The sequence below is a fragment of the Aethalodelphis obliquidens genome, unplaced genomic scaffold (genome assembly GCF_003676395.1).
Source record: "Aethalodelphis obliquidens isolate GAN/ISIS:26980383/991018 unplaced genomic scaffold, ASM367639v1 scaffold4, whole genome shotgun sequence".
Classification (NCBI taxonomy): domain Eukaryota; kingdom Metazoa; phylum Chordata; class Mammalia; order Artiodactyla; family Delphinidae; genus Aethalodelphis; species Aethalodelphis obliquidens.
In genome coordinates, this window is record NW_020837948.1 from 59,517,944 (window position 1) to 59,530,081 (window position 12,138).

The window sequence follows — 12,138 nt, forward strand, 5'->3', positions numbered from 1 at the left end:
CTGCAGGGGGAACGGTGGTGGTGGAGATGGGGGTGGAGTTCGGGCAGAGGAAGAACCGTTCTGAAAGGAGAACAACACCGTCCAACCATACCCCAGGCTGCCGCCCCCGCCAGCAATCTCTGCTGAGTGTTAGAGCTGGGGTAAAGGGGAGTAGATACCTCCTTCTATAAGATAAGGTGTTCAGGCTGCGTGACCTTTACATTCACACTCAGCGACAAACTTCTAGGACTCAGGGCTTTGGGAGATCTGGTGACATCCCTCCCAACCAGTTCCACTCTAAATTCCCAGGGACACCATCTGTTCACATACTTTACAACCCAAGGCAGACCCTGTGCTGGGCTCCAAAAATACAGAACCACGTCAGGCCACAGCCTGCTTTGTAGCCACCAAATGGAGCCTCCATCATGAATGCCTTCACGACACAATCCAGGGCACCATCTGGCCAAATACGATTTACCTCTATCTGCCTGGATAATAAGGCCATTGTATAGGAACCACCTTTAATTCATTCTGTTTTTTTGCATAATACAAATTAATTGTAATAGCCACAAAGGTACTAGCCAGCTTTTAATGCATGGGGATTCTGTAGCAGGAAACTAAGCCCTTGCCTGCATTATCTCATTGAACCCTGACAGTAACCCTCTGAGCTATGATGTACCAGCCCCATACAGGGTATGAGGACACGGGCGTCAGGTTCAAAGAGGCTAAGTAACATGCCCAAGGTCATCCAAGGAAGGCAAAACTTAAAGTAGGTGTCTGCTTCCATAGTCAGTCTCCTTAATTTTTAAAGTGCCCATGTTGCAGCCTCCTTGGGGACAAACACAGATCACTTTGGGCCGCCCTCTTAGCCCCCAGCCCAGAGCTGAGCACTATTAGAAACTCACAAACCCCTCTTCTGGTTTGCATTTCCTCCCATCAGGCCCACTGAGCTTCCAACAGCTGCCCTGTCCACTTCTGGCTTCACCCCATCTTACCGTTCTTGTCATCATATCATCCACGACTACTGTATACCAAACAAAAGGAAGAATTATTCGTTTTGGAAGCCATCACAGGTATGAAATGAATTCAGAAAACTTGGCTTCTGGCCTGCTGAAACCTGAGGCATCGAGCAAGCCCGTGTTGTTCAAGTTTGGGCATTTTCCTAGAGCCGTGCGGCTCCCTTAGCTTTCGTTCCACATTCTTTGGGTGCTCGGCTGGATGTTCAATGGACAGCATTAAATGTAACTTCCCAGCCCTGATAACGTCCCAGCTTTGGTAAATGGACCAAGGTACCTGGTAATTCATCTTACGCAAAATGTTCACAGCTCAGCGAGCGTGCCTTCATTATCATAGAAATCATTTGAATGTTTAACAAACATATCTGGCACATTCTCAGCATTCACAGTTCCCATTTTCACCTCACGTGTCGTGAAACGTGCTACGTGTATACAAATCAACAATGCGTACAGGGATGATTTTTCACCGTGTCTGAGAAAAGACGTTCAGATTTCAGATTCTTTAAGGAGAGAGGCTTCTCCTTCTTCGACAGCTTCTGTGTTTTGACTCTGAAGAGTTATTCCTCCAGCGTGGTAGGTCCTCCTTCTATTCAAGATCCAGTTTAAGATTCAGACCCTGTATGAAGGTTTCCCTGAGTAATAACACATCTACTGTACAGTTGTGTTAACACTCCCTTTCCCGAGTTGATAGTGTGTGGTTGCTATTTCTCGAGGAGTATGAGGTCATGTGAGCGTGTGGTCCCTTCCATTAGACTCCAGGGGTTTGCCAGTTTCTTTTGTGTGTCTCCCACACACTTTTGTGAAAATATCCTACAAAGACCCTCCAGACAGCCACAGACAGGGTGTCCTAAAACATGAAAAAATATATAGCCTGCTTCTTTTTTGCAGGTTGCCTGCAATTGAGTTGGAGAGATAAGATTTTATAGATGGAATAATAAACCATGTAAGTTACTGTGGTAGATCCTTGGTGTTTGCCAATGTGCAATTTTAATAAGCTTCCTCGTGATAGAAGATACACGCTGGCAATGAGCCAAGTCATCCAGCCATACACATAGAGCTTATCCTGCACATTGTTGGCTCACAGAGTGTTTAAAAATTTAGAAGTTGGCTGCCAAGAAATTTGTAAAAATAGAACATATTGCAGATCTGGTTCCAGCTTTTCTTTAAAAAATCAAATAAGTTTCTCTTTTTGGAAAACAGGTAATGCTGAATCCATATTCCCATTCCAACATGCCTTTGGATGGGGTGTGAGTCCTCCATTTTTCCCTAGTACTCATCGTTTCCTACTTTTTTTTCCAGCACTCAGTCAGAGCTCAGCTAACATTTATCATCTGTTTTTACTTTCTTTAAATTTTAGAATTTTTCTTTTCAAAAAACAAGAAAGAGAAGCAGACTGAGAGGGCTGCCTTTTGTTTTTGTTTTTTTCAAAAAGTGGGTTAGAGGTACATTTCTAATGGAAAGGAAGACCGTGACAATGTGTTTAACAGGAAAAATGTGTCTGGGTGAAATAACACAGCTTAATGTTCCATTATGAGACAAAACGTGATGAGAACTATGATCTGTGAACTGGTCAAGAATACATCCGGGGCTTCCCTGGTGGCGCAGTGGTTGGGAGTCCGCCTGCCGATGCAGGGGACACGGGTTTGTGCCCCGATCCGGGAAGATCCCACATGCTGCGGAGCGGCTGGGCCCATGAGCCATGGCCGCTGAGCCTGCGTGTCCGGGAGCCTGTGCTCCGCAACGGGAGAGGCCACAACAGTGAGAGGCCCGCGTACCACAAAAAAAAAAAAAAAGCTTGGGCTTCCCTGGTGGTGCAGTGGTTGGGAGTCCGCCTGCCGATGCAGGCGACACGGGTTCGTGCCCCGGTCAGGGAGGATCCCGCATGCCGCGGAGCGGCTGGACCCATGAGCCATGGCCGCTGAGCCTGCGCGTCCGGAGCCTGTGCTCCGCAATGAAAAAAAAAAAAACCAATACATCCGGCTGCAAGGAACAGAAAACTCAAAAATATTGGTTGAAGTATGAGGGTCAGCAGCTCCACAAAGCTGTCAGAGACAGACTCCTATCTTTCTTTTTCCATCCTTTGTGCAGTTTTCATGCCCATGGTTGAAAATTACTTTGCACATTTCAGGGAGCAAGAAGGAGAAGGGATACAAGGCAGCCTTCCCCAAGCCCTCTGCCTGTGCCCATTGGCCAGGACTCTGTCACACATCTACTCCTAATTGCAAGGAAACTGGGAAATCAAGTTTCAGCCTCTAGAAGTGAGGCAGAAGGGAGAAGGGAGTTGAGTGAGCCCTTCAATGTTATTGCCACAGTCAGTATGCGGAAAGCTGTGTTTGGAACAGACAGAAATGGAAATGCCATCAGAGTGCGTTGATGAACCTGGCCCTCCGCGCTCATTTGCACGGCCCTGGAAGAATCTGAGGTTGCAGTCCCTGGTCCAGGACCTACTGTAATTGTTGCAAACCCAAACTTGAATCTTTCAAGGTGTGAGCCTGGTATGTACGGGGAATCACTTAGCTGGATGTCGGAGCCCAGTGTAACCCACAGCATCCCCCTCAGATCTGGACTCTGCTTCCCTCTGTCAGGGCCCACACAGTAATGTTGGTGAAATAATAAAATTTTATTTCTTTGTAAGAAAGGGCCCTGAAATGAAAGACAACCAACTTTATAAGTAACTTAAGTCCTATATTTATAGTCATTAAGGGTCTAAAGGAACACAAATTTTTCTACCACATTTTATTGCATTGTGTGAGGGATATTATTATGTTACAATAATATTTGCAATTCTGGAGATTTGCTAAGGCTTTAAAATGTATCTGCTGTGAATTCCAGGGGTCTACTGTGTGTAATAAATTACTGTGTGGTAGAGATCAAAGCCATACACCTGGGGAATCAGGGGAGGGATTAGCATGGGCTGGACTGATCAGGAAGACTTGCATCATTCATTGCTGGAGCAAATGGACACACAGGTAAACTCAGTTCAAGTGATGGATTCCTTTTTTCCAAGATTGTAGCAGCATCTCCATTACCTAGAATTCAGGTAATTTCCCCTATCTGGAACACTTTGGAAAAACACTAAAACAAGCACAAAAGGCTACTAGAATAGCCAAAAGAGAACTCACTAAGTCCATGTACTGAAATGTAAATGTTTTATTCCTAAGGAAACCTCACTCAAATTATGAACTCTTGCTTTACTTAAACGTTCACTAAGACTGGTATTCTGATCTCAGTCTAAAGTTAAGCAGGAATGGCTGACATCATAGAAGTAGACCTACTGATAGAGGCAAGAAGTTACACCAACAGAACGACAGCAGGGGAAAATACAAGAAATATTCTAAAAATCAGAAATCCAAAGACCTTGCCGTCCGGAACCATCAAATGAAAAACCATCTAAAGAAGGCCAGTCTTGGATCAGTACAATAACGGTGGTTTTTAACCCTCATTCTGACTCATCAATAAAGGTTAATTTATGTTGAGAGTCACTGTTTAGTAAGTTAGAGAACTGTGTTTTATATTTCAAAAAAGATTTTCATATAAATGATTAAAATAAATGTTTTCAATCTTAAAGGGAATAAGTTTCAGTTATCTGGAAAATTCTTATTGGGGAGGACTTAATTCCCTAATAATGCTGGAGAGATGTGACTGTATTGGGTCTATAGAGTGAAGTTATGTGTATATGTTCAATTTGTAAAAACATAAGAAAACGATCAATGTTTAGGAGGTAACCATCCTTTTCTAATTATAATCCATTTTGAGTCAAGCTGTAAATATTGCCATACTTGAACACAGAATGAAATAAACATGCTCCAGGATATCTACTGACCCATACTAACTCCTTAAGTCAATGTGAGTCCCATACAGATTGCCTCCAAATCATTCCAAACGCCCTCCCTCTCACATATAACACAGGCAAGACTAGACATTACAGGACAGAAAACAGAACAACCAAAGTATAACGCTTATTAACCACAAGCATATGGAACACTCAAGCATGTTTGTTTGTTTTTTTAATTACTACTCTTTACTTATTTATTTAGGCTGCGTTTGGGTCTTCGTTGCCGCGTGCGGGCTTTCTCTAGTTGCGATGAGCGGGAGCTACTCTTTGTTGTGGTGCATGGGCTTCTCATTGCATGACTGCTCTTGTTGCAGAGCATGGGCTCTAGGCGCACGGGCTTCAGTAGTTGTGGCACATGGGCTCAGTAGTTGTGGCTCGCGGGCACATGGGCTTAGTTGATCCGTGGCATGTGGGATCTTCCCAGACCAGGGATCAAACCTGTGACCCCTGCATTGGCAAGCAGGCGGATTCTTAACCACTGCACCACCAGGGAAGTCCCTCAAGCATGTTTTAATGACTATGAAACACAGTCATTCATAGTCTATGAATGTGGTTCTACGAATGTGGTTCAGTTCAGTCAACTGAACCACAGTATTGAGACGCATCACTTCCGGTAAATGGATACTAAATATTTTCCATTAAAGAAGTATTAACAGTCTCAGAACTCAGGCCCTTCTCAATTACTCTTCTGTTCCATAACCCTGCTGCCTAAAAGGGTATACGTTATATGGTGTTTGACACTTCAACAGGAAGTAATATAGAGCTACTTGCTGTTAGTTCTTTTCCTATTTCTTTGATAGAGAGTGTGCTTTCTCCTCTTACTCTAATGGAAGAAGGGTTGGACTTTATCAAGTGCCTTCTCTCAGGTGCTCCTGGTCGGGTTTGGCAGTGCCACCTGCCCCAGGAGTCAGGTAGACAGCAAGGGAAAGAACATTGCTCTGGAGGCCATGTGAAGAAGAGGTAATGAGCTTCTTGCCTGCATCTATGAGTCTAATATGAGGCCCAGCATCTGCAGGAAAACCAAGGTTTTAGAGAGCATCCGGAGATCGAAAGGTTAAACAGAGATAGGTAAAGAAGGTTTCTGAGGTTGAAAACGAAAGCATCTTTTTTTGCTGTCAACCTTGATTCTCAAACTAGGAATCGACATCATTGTTAACATCATCATGCTTATTATATACCACCTACCACTTTTTCAGTATGAATGAAGCCCTGTGCCAAGCATTTTATATCAACCCAAGCTCTTATTTAATCCTATGAGGTAGCTATTACTTTCCCGTTTTTATTGCTAAGGAAATGGAAGAGTACATAAAGAGGCTTGCTTAAGTGGTAGAAAATGGTAGCATTTGGGCTGTGAACCCAGGCATCTGACTCCAAAGCCCACAACTCAAACACTGATCAATGTTCTTATGCTCAGCAAAGCAACCACGTCACCCTCCAACCTCTTCCACAGAGTTAGGCTCAAGGAAACTCTCTCAATCCTGCTTGGAGGGCGTGGCCTAGTTTAAGAGCAGCATCGGGATAGAAATGGAGGGGTTCCAACCCCTTGTGGCTCAGATTCTGGTCTTTGTTGCTCTCTGGTCTTCTGTACTTCCCAATGACTATCCTAGCTCACGTCAGCCCCTCACGACTCCTTTCACAGCGATGCCCAAGTGGTACAACTGCAAGCTATCCACGTAGCTATACCTCATAGAAGGCAAGAATGATTGAACTGTAGGGAAAGGGCTTTCCTTGTTGAATCTGTCTTTAAACATGTAGAAGGTCAATTGCCTAGTCCTACAGCTGCCAGGTATTAAAAAGCCCAAGGTAAGCCGACACAACGCTTTGCGGTTTCCCATTAGCCACTTCCCAATCATGTCCAATACGTCTACTAAGACCCTTCTTACCTTCCTGTAAAGCAGGTTGGTTTCTCTCCACTAATATCTTTCAGCAGCATCACTTTCTTTTGGGTCCTTGTTCCCAGATCTTTAAAATTTGTCATCCTTTTCATTAGCTGGCCCATACAGATGCAGCCAAATGCTCAGAGGAAAAGGAAGACCTCATACATCCGCCTCCTTAGTTAAAACTGTGGGAATCCACTTCTTCCTCCCACCACCTTTCTTCTCAGGGCATCACCTGCTTGCTTCGTTTGCCTGGTTCGTGGTTTCCTCTGAGAACTAAGCTTCTAAGTGATTCACATGCCTGGATAGCCAAAAGAACCGAATTCTTGTATTCCGCCCCACTGGCCTCACCCCATCGTACCTTTTCATCACCACAGCTGTCCTTTTCCTGAAATCACAGCCACCAGCTTCTCATGGCCTTTGCCAGAGTTGTCCACTCTCTGAAGAGCCCCCTCCTATTCATGGGAACCATACAGAGCCAGCTAGCTTTCCCACCTCCTCCGAACTTATCCCCAACACCTTCAAAGTCTGTCCTGCCCCAGCCCCAGGCTGGGTTGGGGGCACAGGGGGAAAAGTTGGATCACCTGGAATCTGGAAGAGAAAACTGGCCGGTATGGAAAACTGGGAACTAAAGGGAACGTCAAGGGCAGCTGCAGGGTGAAGAGCTGCCCAGGTAGGGCTGGGCCTGAGAGCAAGAGACAGAAGCCCCAGAGGGTTAAATTGAGAGGGGGAGCACATAGGCCCAGAGTGAGTGAGAGGCGGGAACCAAGAGAGGGGATGAGTCGCACGGAACAACCCAACGTGCAGGGCCAATCCAGAGGAGCCAGGTCAAAACGAATCACGACAGGAGAGGCACAGGATTGAGGGGACTCCAAGGACAGGAATCGGGAGGCAGAAACAGAGCAGAGTTGAAGGGAAGCGGAAGGAATCAAGTGGAAAACAACAAGAAGGTGGGGGTAGGGGGTGTGGCATGATAACCAGGGCTGAGTTTAAATTCCACCACTTAGACAACATCCCAACCATGTTTTGTGTCCGTTCATTCTAGAACAATATATACGTTCATGCACTGTAAAGCCACAAGGGGTTTCTGATGGTTTATTACTCCCTGATCTGAGGCATTGTTTCTAAGAGATGCCAAGGACAGTTGAGTCCAGCTTCCCCCCACAGACTATTCCTTTGCTCATTAGTTGGGCACAGACCTGGACTCAAGTCCGAGTTTTGCTGGTTAAAGGTGACCTACCATTTGGCTGGTTTTGACACACAAAATGGCAATGTTATATGGTTCAACCTGACATCACAAGAGCTTAGACAGTTTACATTACTTTTCCAAGCCTCAGTTGTCTTCTCTGTAAAATGGAGATAACACCTCCCGTGCTGTAGTGATGCGACGAAGTCACAGATTTTAAGGTGCTTTTTGGTATAATGTCTCATACCTGGTAAATGCTTAATAAACATTAACTATTATTATCCATAGTTTTTAGGAATAAACATTTGGAATTAAATTTGATAGTAAAACACTAAGAACAAGCACTGGGCAGGTAGTCCTAGACATACATGAAACACTTTTTTAACATCTCTATTGGAGTATAATTGCCTTACAATGGTGTGTTAGTTTCTGCTTTATAACAAAGTGAAGCAGTTATACATATACATATAACCCCATATCTCTTCCCTCTTGCGTCTCCCTCCCACCCTCCCTATCCCACCCCTCTAGGTGGTCACAAAGCCCAGAGCTGATCTCCCTGTGCTATGCGGCTGCTTCCCACTAGCTATCTGTTTTACGCTTGGTAGTGTATATATGTCCATGCCACTCTCTCACTTCGTCCCCGCTTACCTTTCCTCATCCCCGTGTCCTCAAGTCCATTCTCTAGTAGGTCTGCGTCTTTATTCCTGTCCTGCCCCTAGGTTCTTCAGAACCTTTTTTTTTTTAGATTCCATATATACGTGTTAGCATACAGTATTTGTTTTTCTCTTTCTGACTTACTTCACTCTGTATGACAGTCTCTAGGTCCATCCACCTCACTGCATATGAAACGCTTTTGATGCCAAGTAGTATGCGGACCTCAGTGAGCTGTTTTATCTCCATCTAACTCAAGCAGGAGTGGAGCATATGTTTAAAACCATGTCCAGGCTTTGAAGTCAGCCAGGCAGTGGTGAATGAATCTACCTTTACCGCTGGATGACCTTGAGCAAATCACTCAAACTTTCTGAACCTCAGCCTACTTATCGATTATCTGAGGATAATAACAGTACGTGCAGAAATACTGCCTGTGACATGTTAGCACAACACATGGCAAGTCGTGAGTGATCAATAGATAGTAGTCCTTACATGCTGATTGGATCTCTAGTCTGACCCAGGCCTGCGCACGAATTCCAGCTCCCAGCACAAAGCCACAGCAACTCTTGTATAGGAAGAGAACAGTAGATAAGCACGCCCTCCTATCTTCCGTCTATTGACCCATCTCCCACCCAGATTCTAGGACTTGTCTTGCCTGGAGGTCCTGGACTTACTGTGCTGCTGGCCACTGGCCAGTTTTGTTACGTGGCTGGTTGTTTCATGGCAGGCAAATCTGGAGGGCTATCTGGCTGGGTCTTGGAATTCTTTGCCTGTGGTTTTTGGGTTTCAGAGGTTGGAGGAGAATTCTTGGCAGGTTGTTTCTCATTCAAAATAAAATAGCTTGTTTTAATTAAAAAGACTTATTAGGTTTCTAGGACATCAAATGGCTCTTATGAAGGAGAATATTAATTGGTTTCAGTAGAAGGGTCACACAGAAGCAAAGAGAGACTGTTTCCTTCTAGATACAGATGGATTTCAGAACTTGGTGCAAAGAGTCAACAAGAACCCACTGGGTACAGCTGAGGCTGAAATGTCTGCAGGCGTTGGGCTGAGCCTGGTCTGTCTGCTGTTTTTCCCAGTGGGAACTTGAGCGACACCAACCCCACTGCAGCCAGATTACATGTTGCTCTGGGAATCATGTTATGTCATCTTGCAGAAAAATCTGCACAAACATGTCAACTTTCTTCGGTAAACATCAAAGGCCCACTCCTCTCTTTCATCTTCCCGGCTCTATACCTCCCAGGCTTCTAAGTTGCCTCCTGTGGCTTCCTCTCTGCATTGAGAGAGGCAGATTTTATCAGCTGAGCTTGTGTGGGGTAACCCACGCTGCACAAACAGACTACAGTGGTAACATGGAAGCAGCTAAGAGAGCTAAGAATACACCATTGTGACATGGGCATGCTGGGCAGAAGTAACAAGGGCCATGGGACAATTTCACTTTGGTTCAAGAAAAATAAAAATTTTGGACCCTATAACACCCAAATGGTTCTGTTGGAATGACTGGCTTAAGAAAAGGTACTGGGTTCAATTAACGAGTCAATCAAGTTTCTGGTATCTTTTTTCTTTTGATAGCGTATAACCTGTGGATTCGAAATGGTCTTCTTTGTGGAGTCTGTGGGAACAAGTTCAAGCCCAAAAAGAACATTAGAGCTAGACCCAGTTGGCCTCTAATCCAGCTGAAGAGACTCAGGGGATTTTATGTCTCATTCAGCAACCCATCACACTGGGCCCAACAAATTGTACCTGAGAATCCACTGGGTCAGAAGACAGACCCAATAGGAATTTCTGTGATATCTAAGTATGAGGCATGCAGAAACCTCTACCTTTGGGAAATGGCTCCTTTCTCTCCAAGTCTATTCTGGGCTGTATTAATCTTGGTTCAGAGAAACGGATTGAAACCAAATTAGTCTTGGGCAAGTGTGTTTAACCACCAGAGTCCCATCCCTGTTGATTACATGCAATATGCTGGACAAGAAGGTCATATTCCTACTAAAATTAGCATCTTGCCCGAGACGTAGCTTTTTACCAAAGCCATGGCAAATGCCATTCCCTTTTGCTCTGTGGGTTTTTGTGGTGACTCTAGCAGCAGTTCCTGAGTGGAAAACCAAAAAAGGTCATACTTAAGTATCTCTCAAGTGACAACAGCTTGAGGTCTCTCCATCCCTCTTCCCTTTATCTTCCCTTCTCTGGGGTGGTGAATGACCATCAGCACTTCCCAGGGGAAGTCACTAAGTGCATGAACTTGATGCCATGGTGAAAAGAGAGGGGTTATGAACACCCAGAGAACCAGCCAGCTCATGACCGCCTAGGTATACACAGCATCCTTTCCCCATCTTTGACAATGACGCTATTAGAGGAACCTCTTCTCTTTTCCACTGTGGGAAAGTGGCTTATACTCGTTCTCTTTTCTACTTCTTGATGATGCTGTGAGAATGAATGAGGGGTCTGCCATCCACTTTTAACTTCTCAGATAAAGAAAACCTATGAATAAAAGTCATTTCAAGGGAGTAATGGGGATGGTGAATGCCGTGATACAAATGAAGTATCTGAACGCAAGCTTCAGTAAAGGCTATTCATGTAATCATGGAAGTCTGTTGGGGGTTTCCTATGCACAGGGCACTGTTCTAAGAGCTTTGTATACACCTCAAAATAACCTTATGAGGTAGGCATTATGACCCAGACAAATGAAAAACTGAGCCACAGAAGTGTTAGGCAATAACTCACTTAAGTTCATACAAGTAGTCAGCAGTAGCCCCAGGCTTCAAATTGAGGTAGTCTGACTCTAGAACCCAGGTTTATCACCGCTATTTCATACTGTGTTTTGTATTCACCTTAGACCTGTTAAGGCCTACTGGTTCTACCGTATCCTATTTAAACTGTTTCTACGAAATGGAGAAAATGATGGGGCTAAATTTCTTTCTACAAGGCTAGGATTCTCTCTGGCACATTCCAGCTGATGAACTCCCATCTAATTAGTTTGGGATGAATTAACCTTAAATTACCTTGCCTCTGCACCCCCAAAGTGCCTAGTTGGCACCTTCAGATTGCTCCCCCTGGAGGAGTACTTTGGAACGTCAACGAAACAGTTGCATGTATTAGAGGCAAAATGCCTGCATCAGCGGAGTAAACCCTGACACCATGCACAAGCAGGACCAGCAATGAAATTCCACTCCCTGAATTTATGCCAGCCATTCCTAGATGCCCATTTGTAACCTGAGGTTGCCCAGATGAGTCCATCAGGAGGCTTGTCAGAGGCAGTTGTTAGAATTCCAAAGTCCCCCAAAGCCCTTTCTTTCTCTGCAGGCAAGGTTGGAGCAAAGGGTGGGAGACTTGTGCCCCAGTGGGCTGTATGAAGCTGCCAGCCAGCATGCAGAGCCTCTGGCAATCAGCACACAGTTCTTTCCGTTCCTTAAGCCATGTTGGTGGACCCTTGTCTTGCATTAAGCTGCCCGAAAGTCAGTCTCCTGATGGATCCCAGAGGGAAAAATCAAGGAGGAAAGAGTTTGTTTTCAGATACAGTTCAACAGCAACCAACTTACGAAGCACGTAAAGAATAATCTGCTCCTTGGAGAAATATTTAATTAATATAAATAC